General features: G+C 36.4%; 1 pseudogene; it reads left to right on the plus strand.

Annotated features, from left to right (window-relative positions):
* Positions 1–10,717: 10,717 nt before the first annotated feature.
* On the plus strand, positions 10,718–11,704 carry LOC137238726 (uncharacterized; annotated as a pseudogene).
* Positions 11,705–11,986: the final 282 nt, after the last annotated feature.

Here is an 11,986-nt window from a genome sequence, read left to right on the forward strand (position 1 = left end):
GTGGCCCTAGGACTGGGCGTCCTTGGGCAAGCATTGGGGTACCCGGATGATTTGGGTTTGCGGCCTGGCAACATGGCGCGATGAAACCCGTCGGGGGGTTGCCGTCGCGGAGACCAGAACATCTAGGGAAGTGGCACCACCCAAGGCAGGAGCTGCATTGGGCGGATGTCGCAAACATATATATTCTGTGCTGGCAAACGGTGCAAACGGAGGTAGGGACTAAGAGTATGTTTCCCTGACCTACACGATTGCTGCCGGAAAAGAGGGGGGGAGAAGACGGGGGCAGGGGCTGCTGCTCAGCATTGCTTCCGACTCTACAACGAAGATTGTAGTTATGAGTGGTAGCAGCTGTTTGAGTTGTTGGCGCCGTGGGGCGCGAGCAGCAGCGGGTACTTGTTGTGGCTTGCTGATCAGCGGGGCTGCTGGAAGGTAGTGGGGGGCGCTTAGACGTAGACTACGGGACGCCCTTGGGCGTAAACAGCAAGGAGCCACAAAAGATTTATAAAAGTTACGTGGACGTCGGGTTTTGGGATCAAGCCCAGAACAACCTGTCCGATGCAACCATCCCTCACGAGACACACTGAACAGAGTATGACCGTCCTAAAGATTCTTTTCCGGCAGATGCAGCAAAACCATTTCTCAGGACCGGGGCCAGGAGACGGACCCGGATTGGATTCGATGCCTTCCCGGAGTAAAAGAATATGGAGCAGTCCTGCTGCAAGGAGCTGCTGGGAGGATGACAATTTGTGGGAGGGACGAAACAAATTAGATGGGGTCACACTGAAATGACAGTCCTTGGTCGGGAAAAATCCCGAGTCGCTCCGGTACATAGAACCGACTGCCTTGGGAAGCGATAAAAGACATACTCGTCCCCATCAATTCCTTCTGCTTCCATTGCCTCTCGTAGTCGTGCTTTGAGTTCAAGTTTAACCCTTTCGCTACTGATGTCTACTGCAGTGGACATAACTTTGAAGTGACAGTTATTTTGAATTTAAAACTTTTAAGCAATATTTTCGGTGGACACGGTCTTAGCTGTTTATTGCGAGTATAAAAATAATATTCCCGCTAGTTGCTTTAAAATTTTGTCGGTATTGTGCAGGCTTTTGTGAAGGAAGGTTGAAATATTATATTTGATATGTTCGTTGTTGAATTCTTCATCATACAAATTTTGTATGCTTACTTGTGTCAGCGATATTTTTTAGCTCGAAATTTTCTCTTTGAACGGTTGTGAGTGGGAGATGATTGGAATTCAGGTGAGTTTTCTAGAGAGATAAAACCTTATGTCCTTTATAATGGACATGAGTAGTCAAGAGTTGTGAGTTAAGGGAAGATAATATTACTTTTTAAGTAAAAGTTATGATGGCTAGGCACAAAGTGTTGACAGAAAACGAAATGTTTGACGTTATAAATAATTTCTCAAGTTTCGACGATGAGTCGGATAATGATAAAATTGATTCCCCAGCGCTAAATGGGAAACGTTATGAAGGAGATGAAGAGGTGGGGAGTTGTGAGGAAAGTGAAATGGAACGAGAGCTCAGTCCAGCATTTGAAAATCATCTTTTTCAATACTACCCTCAATAAGGAGAGGAGAGAATGGTCCACAAAATTAGTATTTTTCCGTGAGAGTATTGCGTTGTGTTTCAGTTTTCTACTAGAAAAATAAGTACCCCAGAAGCTGAAGCGGGAAATTAATGTTTTGATTGGGCATATATAACCCAGAAATGGGACATTCAATGGAGGAACTCCAGCAGTAATGACCGAGTTGCTGATTTTAATTTTACCCACCTGTTCAGATGCCTAAACTAGTCAAAGGAGAGTACGAGTATTTCCAAAACTACTGGCCGACTCAATTTTTTGAAAATGCATCCAACTTCAATAATCTTTATGGTGTGCAGAAATAATCAAACTTTCGACCAACTAGTCCAGGGAAATTCGGAAAATTCGTTATCGTTCTTATGGTTTGTGAACACATTTGCATTTAGTGGATACTAGTCTACCCCCACAAACCCAAGATAAATTATATAGCGTAAGACCTATAATGGATTCTATTCGGAAACGATTATTGGAGCAAGAGTTGGAGGAAATCCTTTGTGTTGATGAACAGATAATACCATTTAAAGGGCGCCTGGGAATAAAGCAGTATATACGTGGTAAGCCTTGCTGGAAAAAGTGGGATGCCTATGATTTTGTTGATTAGCAGATGTCCTCCACTCAAATTTAATTGCAAATTAAACAAACTTGGTTTTGTTGCTTCAATCAAAAGGATTTATTGGCTTTCAGAAAAATATTGTTTTAAATTATTTTCAAAATATCATGCACATATCCTCAATGTTCTCAAAATGCAAGTAAACGACGTCGAAGCAATGCAGTTCGTTGTAAAATGAAAGGATGCAAGCAAAAAACATACTCTCATTGCACGAAATGCCCACCTCTTCATTCGTCGAAATTCCTACTTGGTGAATACCATTCAAATTTTTATTTTTCTCTAATAAAAATTTATTTGGTTGTAAAATTGTTTCAATTGTTTATCTTTTCTCGAATTTTTTTAGACCTTACTGCCTTTTAAATTGACTACCTTGGCTACCCATGTCCACTCAGGTGGACATGAAATTCTGACCACGCCCATATAAGGAGGCGATTTCTGCTTTCACTAAAGTGATTCCGAAACTCCTTACAGTAATTACCATTACTTAGAAATATACTTGTAACGCGTACTAGCTGGCGGTAGTGAAAGGGTTAACGCCGCTGGTATTCATCTACGCCTCTCCAACTCCTTCTTTAGTTGCTAGATCTTCAATTCACTGAACTTTGCCATGTCCTTGTTGTCCTCTGGAATTTATTCAACAATTCCTCTTCTGACACCAATTGTAACGAATTTACTTGCAATCCTTTCATTTGCAACCCTCTGCTAAGTTCGAATCACTAAACTGTTGAATAAATAACTCCAATATATAATAATGCAAAATGGCCTTTATTAAAGTACTTCACAATAACACTCAAACTGTGCAACGAATAGCTTGCTTAATAACGAAACTGATTGATAGCTCAATTGAAACTCTACTATTCAAAATAATACTGCTCTTGCTCGCTAGATAGCGTCTTAGTCGAAACTGCTTGACAACTCAAATCAAACTATATTCCAGCGCCTCTACAATTGCCGCCTTTTATAGTCTTTGATTTCAACCTTCGCATCTTCTAGGCGCTTCCAGAATCTACTAGTCCAGGAGCTCTCAAACTTCTCAGCTGTAACTACAATTGCACAATTTAATAGTTTTTCTCATTGCATACTTATAGGAGTATCTCAGATATATGCATGTGTTTGTGCATTGACTCTCGGCTGCTCGTATACGTACATGGTACATATGTGTAGACGCAATTATTGTTTCGTTTATGTAGATATATAATGATTGATCTATGGATGTGAATTCACGTCACTGCTTAGCATCGGCTTAGAGATGGCAGCACTCCTTAGTTTTGCTAATATTCGTAACAATATATTATACGGTGAAGTTCTGAGAACCAATTACCTTATCTTTGCCCCTCTCACAAGAGGCCACGAAGAGCTTAATAAAATTTCTAGAAGGCTAAATTTTGACTTTGCAATGCCCAGGCCTTTGTTTAAGTTACGGATTGAGTCTAACTAGGGAGAAAATTTATCTCATCCTTGAATTAATTTTAGTTCTTTAGTTTTAAGTTAATTTGCACACTTGTAAATCTAGTCAGTAAGGTTTCTGCCATTAACTCAATAAATATGAATATGAATATGTCCACATTGTGAAGCAGCTAAGTTTCTGGGTGAAACGGCTGGCATGTGTTGTGCTAATGGCGAAGTGAAATTGCCGCCATTTGAAACTCCACCTGATCCATTGCATTCATTGATTTTTGGAAGATCACCAGTGTCGAAGCATTTTATGAATCATATACAAGAATACAATTCATCATTTCAAATGACTTCTTTTGGTGCTACAAAAATTATAAGAGACAATTTTATGCCCACATTTAAAGTGATTACTTCATGTGGAATATCTAATTGTTCTGTAAATCTAAGTAACATTTTCTACAATGTTTTTAAGGATTCTGATCCAACATCAAATTACATTGCATGCACATTACAGATTCAAAGCCAAATTTATCATCGAGCTGGTGCATTGTTACCATTTCCTGACGCTAACCATCAATTTTTGCAAATATATTTTATCGGAGACGAAAATCGTGAGTTGGATGAACGTTGCACAATTGGCTCACATACAAAACGATCTCCAAAGATTTTTTCATCAGAAGAATGAATTGGTGAAATTGTTCAAAACCGCTCTCGATCGTATGCCATCTGATAATCACAAAATCATTATCAGAGCGGATAAAACGCCTTTTGGTGAGCATGCCCGAAGATTTAATGTAGATACCGACGATTGATGAAGTGGCAATTGTTTGTTGGCGATCAGTTTCAATCCCGCGATATTGTACTTCATCGTGGAAATGAACAATTACAGCGTGTTTCGGAGCTTCATCGCATTTACGACGCATTACAATATCCAATTCTACATTGGAAAGGTGATGATGATTATCAAATTAATATACCAATGATAGATCCAAGAACCGGTAAATAATATACTAATTATATTAATCAGATATTAAATAAAACCTAAAATTTAAAATCGAATGAACATATTTTTTACAGGTCGAGATGTCAATGCGATGAATTATTATTCTTATCGATCGATGATTCGTGCTGTAGCATTCAGTCATTAAGTTATTCATTCATTTGTACAATTCCTTTTGGAATGTCTTAAAATGCATTGACCCTCCCATACATATTAATACATTTGTACATACATATATTTTGGCTCGCTTTGGTATGGCCTGAAATTCATTGACATATTCATTCATTTGTACACAGATATATTTTCTACACGCCACGATAACTACGCCGTGCACCGTCTGGTAACATGAACCTTGGTATGTTACTGTTTAAAGCTAATCAAATGCTCGCCACAAGCCTTTACCTGTATACAAATTATTCACATGATTTATTTATGCTTGCGTTGCAAATTCGACAGCTAATTTTATTTATGCTTAGAATGCAGTTCCCAGGGAACTGAAAGTATATGTATGTAATACACTTAGTTTGTAAGTATTAGTGTAAGTAGGTATTTTAGCTTATAGAAATTTTGTATAAAAGAAACAACTTTTTAATACAGAATTCAATTCCATCTGGTGCCGCTTAATTGGTACTACACCAAATTCAATTTATTTTTTATCCCAATTATTACAGTGCACAAGAACAAAATTACATTCTGAGAAGTGGTAAACATTTTCACCAATACATTGTAGACATGTATGCGAAAAATTGAAACTGAACGTCTCAATTTCATCCGATTCAATCAAGCCAAATTGCGATCTGAAGAATACATACATTTGCAAGATGCAAATGTGAATGATATCGGACGTCTGACGATATTACCAGCTTCTTATATTGGTAGTCCACGCCACATGCACGAATATGCACAAGGTACTATGTCATATGTTCGAAAATACGGCCGATCAGATCTTTTCATCACTTTTACGTATAATCCGACGTAGAACGATATAAAAGATAATTTGTTCGACGGTCAGTCACCAACAGATCGACACGATGTTACAGCACGTGTTTTCCGGCAAAAATTGAAGGCACTGATGGATTTAATAGTGAAATTAAGCGTTTTTGGAAAGGTACAATGTTGGATGTACGCGATTGAATGGCAAAAAAGAGGTTTACCACACGCACAATCAATACCAATCAATATGATATGGCTGGTACGTAAAATAACACCGGACGAGATTGATAGCGTCATATCAGCCGAAATACCAGATCAAACCATCGATCCTGAATTATTTGAAGTGGTAACAAAAAACATCATGCACGGTCCATGCGGTGAAATAAATATGAATTCGCCATGTATGATCGATGGGAAATGTTCAAAGCGGTATCCGAGAGCGTTAATTTCCGATAACATACCAGGCAATGAGGGATATCCATTGCGTCGACGTCGATCATTTGAAAATAATGGTAAAATGGCGATAATAAGAGTGCGCAATCGACATCGAAGTTGACAATCGTTGGGTCGTGCCACCGATACTGTCAAACATTTTTCAGACTCACATAAATGTTGAGTACTGTAACTCAGTAAAGTCTATCAAATACATTTGTAAGTATGTGAATAAAGGAAGTGATATGGCTGTTTTTAGAGTAGATGGTGAAAATAGAAATGATGAAATCACTCAATATCAAATGGGGCGATACATAGGCAGTAATGAAGCAGTTTGGCGTATCTTTTCGTTTCCTTTCAACGAAAGACATCCTGTTGTTGTCCATTTGGCAGTTCATCTGGAGAATGGTCAACGAGTTTATTTCACTATTGAGAATGTACAGCAGAGAGCAGCACAACCACCAGCAATTACTTTAACTGCTTTTTTCAATTGTGTGAAATCGACACATTTGTCAGGAATTTGATATATGTTGATATACCGCAATATTACACCTGGAATGCATCATCGAAAAAATTTCAACGGCGTAAACAAGGAACACCAGTTGATGGTCATCCAGGTATTTTCCAAACAGATGCCTTGGGCAGGATGTATACGGTACATCCCAACGCTGAATATTTCTATTTTCGAATGTTGTTGGTAAACGTTCGAGGACCGAAATCATTTCAGGATTTAAGAACAGTTCACGGTCATTTTTGTCAGACATATCGCGAAACATTTCAGCTCTTGCATTTGTTAGAAGATGACACTCACTGGGACGTAACACTTCATGATGCATCGATTTCTCTCATCCACAGTAAATACGAATGCTATTTTCGATTATAATATCAACATGCATGCCATCGAATCCAATTGAATTGTGGAATAAATATAAAGATTACAGAGATTGACTGAAGATATTTTAATTGGGATGCGTCGTAGAGCAATGGACCCTGATTACATTGGAAATGTACAATGAAGCTTTGATAATAATTGAAGATATGTGTCTTGCGATTGCCAATAAAGCATTGGGGCAGTTAGCTTTGATTTCACCAAATCGTCTAATGCATGATTCATTTGATCGAGAGTTGCAGCGTGGACAATTCGATTGTGACGATATACGTACATTTGTTCAATCCAACATCACCAAATTGAACAATCAACAAAATCATGCAAGCTGTTTCTGATAACACTGGTGGATTATATTTTTTGGATGCACTTGGCGGCACCGGAAAAAACATTTGTGATTTCATTGATTTTAGCAACTATTCGATCGCAACAGAAAATTGCTTTGGCACTCGCTTCTTCTGAAATTGCTGCAACTTTATTGGATGGAGGACGACCAGCTCATTCAGCTTTAAAATTGCCATTGGATATACAGGTGGTTGAAACTCCAACCTGTAACATATCCAAAAATTCAGCGATGGCATAATTTTTGCAACAAACAGCGGCCATTCTATGGGATGAATGTACAATGGCAAACAAAAAATCATTGGAAGCATTAAATCGAACGATGCAAGATTTACGTGGAAACCGAAGGCTTTTTGGTGGTGCTTTAATTTTATTGTCAGGTGACTTTCGACAAACATTGCCCGTTATTCCACGATTAACACCGGCAGATGAGATCAACGCATGTTTGAAGTCTTACCTTTTGTGGCGATACGTGAAAAAAATTAACATCACACATAAACATGGGTGTTCAGTTGCACAATGATCAGTCTGCAGAGCAGTTCTAGAAGCAATTGTTGGAGATCGGAAATGGCAAAATTCCAATCGACAAAACAAATGGTTTGATTACATTGCCAAACAATTTTTGTACAATTATCCAATCAAAAGAAGAATTAATTGAACGAGTGTTTCCAAATATTGTTCAAAATTACATGAATCACGATTGGTTGAGAGAACGCGCAATACTGGCACCAAAAAATGTACATGTCAATGAAATCAATCATGACATTCTGAAAAAATTGCCAGGTGTGGTGACAACATACAAGTCAGTGGATAGCGCAATGAATCAAGATGACGCAGTGAATTATCCAGTTGAATTTTTGAGTTCATTGGAACCGTCTGGTATGCCACCTCATTGTTTAAATTTGAAGGTCGGCTTATCAGTTATTTTATTACGGAATTTAAATGCACCAAAATTGTCTAATGGAACAAGACTGAATGTAAAAAAGTTGATGAAGAATTTAATTGAAGCAACAATACTGACCGGCAAAGCGAAAGGTGAAATTGTGGTTATAACGCGAGTCCCACTGATACCAACAGGCATGCCATTTGAATTCAAGCGTTTGCTATTTCCAGTGCGCCTGTCATTTGCTATGTCAGTCAACAAGGCGCAAGGACAAACGCTTCTAGTATGCGGATTGAATTTGGAGGAACCGTGCTTTTCGCCTGTTCCAGAGTAGGTATTCCAAATTATTTGTTTATTCATATCTCAGATGGAAAAACGAAAAATTTAGTGTATCAAAATGTTTTGGATTAAGAATTAAAATAAAGATTAAAAAAATTCTGTGATATTTTATTCTTTTTCCAATATTTCTATTGGTGTAGCGAAGCACACCGGGGCCCCGCTAGTATATTAAAAGAAGTTTTGTCATAAATATAATTTTACCAATTTTTTCTTAGATCATACGCAAATTTCCTAAATAATATGCAATTTTTCTAAAATTTTAAGAAAAAATCGGAATGAATTTCTTTGAAACTTTTTCTTAAGAAAACATTTACGTTTTTGGTTCAGTGTAAAAATGTCAACCACAACTGACGCAGATGTGTAGGATGCCGATATAATTTAAACTACGACCGTTCAGTTCAATAGTGTATTTTATTCTGAACTCAAAAATTCAATTTTTCAAAGTCAAAAAACAAATTACATATTTTTCAGTGAAACACGCACACTTGTTCCCCTTAAAAATACACTCAACCAAACGTATTTATACTTATATATGTACATACATACAAGTATATGACAAAATGAAAATACAAACTTCCACACATATTTCCACATCTTTATATAAACCTGAATAAACATTTACGAATGCAAATACATAAATACTTACACATACAAACAACATGTATTGACTTCATTATTGACTATATCTAACTCCCAGGATCAAATACAAAAACAACATACGTACAAAGTACAAAAACTCCAGTAAACATACTACAGATGGCCTCCCTGTTGAAAAGTTGTCCATCTTTGATTGTTCCTTTAAGGCACATATGTATTTAATATGCCACTATCTAATTCATCTTCTCAGGATGAAATCATAGATTTTGAAGTCTAAGGCCCTTCAAACATATCTCGTCCCAACATAAACTTTAATATCGCACAAGTGTATTTTTATGGTGATTCGTACACCCGTAGGACGTTAAAAATTGAATAAAATTGGAAAAATTTAAATTAATTTTCATTGGCCAACATTTTGGCAAGTCGTATTTTTAGCGAACCTATTGACATGCCGTCATTGTAGTAGTGTGAAAAATACTTCTTACTTTTTAACGATACCTTACCGCCAAATGACAAAACAAAAGTTAAAAAAAACGTATATTCGTTATTACAAAATGAAAAATGAGCTATAAAAACAGTATTATTTATGTACATCTCTTGTACCTTATTCTTTTTGTTTTTTTTTTTTTTTTTTTGTTAGTTTACTATACCTTTTTTATAACCTTAAGTTTAATTTGAAATAAATGTCAAAACTTACATTGAAAAAAAATATACATATACTCTTAGCCCTTTCTGCAACGGGTTTTGGATTTTCTTGAAGAAATTTAGCTCTTTCTAGCCCTTTTTTCTAGATTCTAACCCCAAAGAAATTTTTTTCTGGCAACACTGATTGCAAAGCATATGCTGCGATTTATTGCTCAACCTAAGCAAAACAAAAATGTTTTGTATCACTGCTTTACAAACGCATGCAATCAATCACACCTATTCTGCATTACAAGTCCGTTACAGTTCTCCGCTCCGCTTCAACTGAAAGTAGGTATCCTGAGCTCCGCTTGAATCGAAGGAAGAAGAGGAAGAATGAACGAATTTTCGAAAACAGCTGTTTGTGAGAAATTGATGAAATTAGAACACAACAAGATAAAGAAATATTTGTGAAAAATTTAAAAATTAGTGAAAGGGCCTTTTTGAGAACCCTTGTGCAATGTCTCTTTTTGTTGACAGCATTTCCTACAACTTTTCGTATTGCTCTGGTGTTTACTTGTTGCCCTGCAAAACCACAAAAAATAAAGTTTATTTTAAAATATTTTTTAAACATTAATGTATATTTTACTTACATATTTTTTTTTAATTACGCTTTGAAGCCCGCGAAAATAAAAATCAAAAGAATCTCCGCAACTAGTTTGCAACTGAGAAAAACGGAACTACGATCGAAATGCAGAATGCGTCAAACATGGACTGCACGAAAACGGAACGCAGGATAGTAAAGTTACCAAACTGAGAAAATTTCAGTTCAGTTCGAAGTGAATATTACAGATATTTACGAACACAGCTCTGCAAAGCATCAGTTTGAGAAATGTCAATGTGTCAATAATGAGCGCGATCATACATCATTTATTAATAAATTCAATTGAATTGGCTGAGCCAACTTCTATCAACATTAATAACACAAAAAAAATGTCAGAAAGAAGAAAACGGAGGCGTGTATTATGTATACAACATATCAATTATAGGAGAAACATCGTTAAGATGAAATGTTTTGCCATCATGAATGATGATTATTTTTACTCCCATTTTCGAATGAGGCGAAATACTTTTAAGGTATGCAACTATGTTCAAGCAATTTATTTACTATGAATTCTAAGCAGTTGAGTTTTTCAGAAATTGCACAGCATGATCAAGTATAATTGGAAATGGCATGAAAAAGGACGTAGAATCATTCCACTCTATAACGCCTTATATATCATTTCGTAATATAGGCAATCGATTTGGAGTGGCTATTAGTACTGTATATAAAGTGTTCATACTGACAATCAAATGTATTTGCCGATTGAAGAGCACTGCCATTAAGTTCCCAAATACATCTGACGCACAAAGAAAAATAAGTGAGACATTTTCAACAAGTCGCCGGAATCCATTCCCATTTGTGCTGAGTTGCGTTGATGCTACCCACGTCCAGATATCTCAACCCCTTAGAGATGCAGTAAGTTATTACAATCGGAAAGGGGCAAACTCCATCATTATACAAGTAAATATATTAACTTTAATATCTGAATATTTTCTAAAGTTAATATTAATATACTACAGGCTACTGTTGACAGTGAAATGAAATTTACTGACGTATTCATAGGTTCTGCTGGCAGATGTCATTATGCAGCAGTATGGCAAAACAGTTCCATTAAGAGATTAATAGATAATCGCGTCATAATTATCATTTGCTTGGAGATGGTGCATATCCTCTTGAAACGTATTTAGTGATACGATAGGGTACATCGGGACAATGGGTTTTTAACCACAGAACAATCAAAAACAAACGCAATATTGAATTCAACGCGCGTTTTCGTTGAACAAGCTTTTGGCATTTTGAAAAAGAAGTTCCGTATTATAAAATTTATTGAAGTGCAGCGACCACATCTTCCGAAAATTATTGCAATGGCGTGCATTGTACTTCATAATGTTATTATTATAAACGAAGGAATAGACAGCGAAATCAATGAAGGCCTACACGATGATAGCGAAAATAATAATTTATAAGAAGCTATATGTCAGTCCGGACAGAGAAGAGAAGCTGAATCTAAAAGAGATGCCCTTGCCGCACTTTTTCTGCATAAATTTATAAAAATAAAAAACGAAATAATAAAAGTTAAAAGACAAGAAACAAATATATATATTTTCCTAAATAACAGACATAATTTCATTACATTTATATTTACATATTTATATTTTTTAGCGGATTTTACTAAAGTAATAATAGTCACAAAACTGAAAAAAATAACAAGCTTTCTATATGGAAGTTAAATTATTTAAAATAGTAGA

The sequence above is a fragment of the Eurosta solidaginis genome, chromosome 1 (assembly GCF_040869045.1).
Source record: "Eurosta solidaginis isolate ZX-2024a chromosome 1, ASM4086904v1, whole genome shotgun sequence".
NCBI lineage: Eukaryota > Metazoa > Arthropoda > Insecta > Diptera > Tephritidae > Eurosta > Eurosta solidaginis.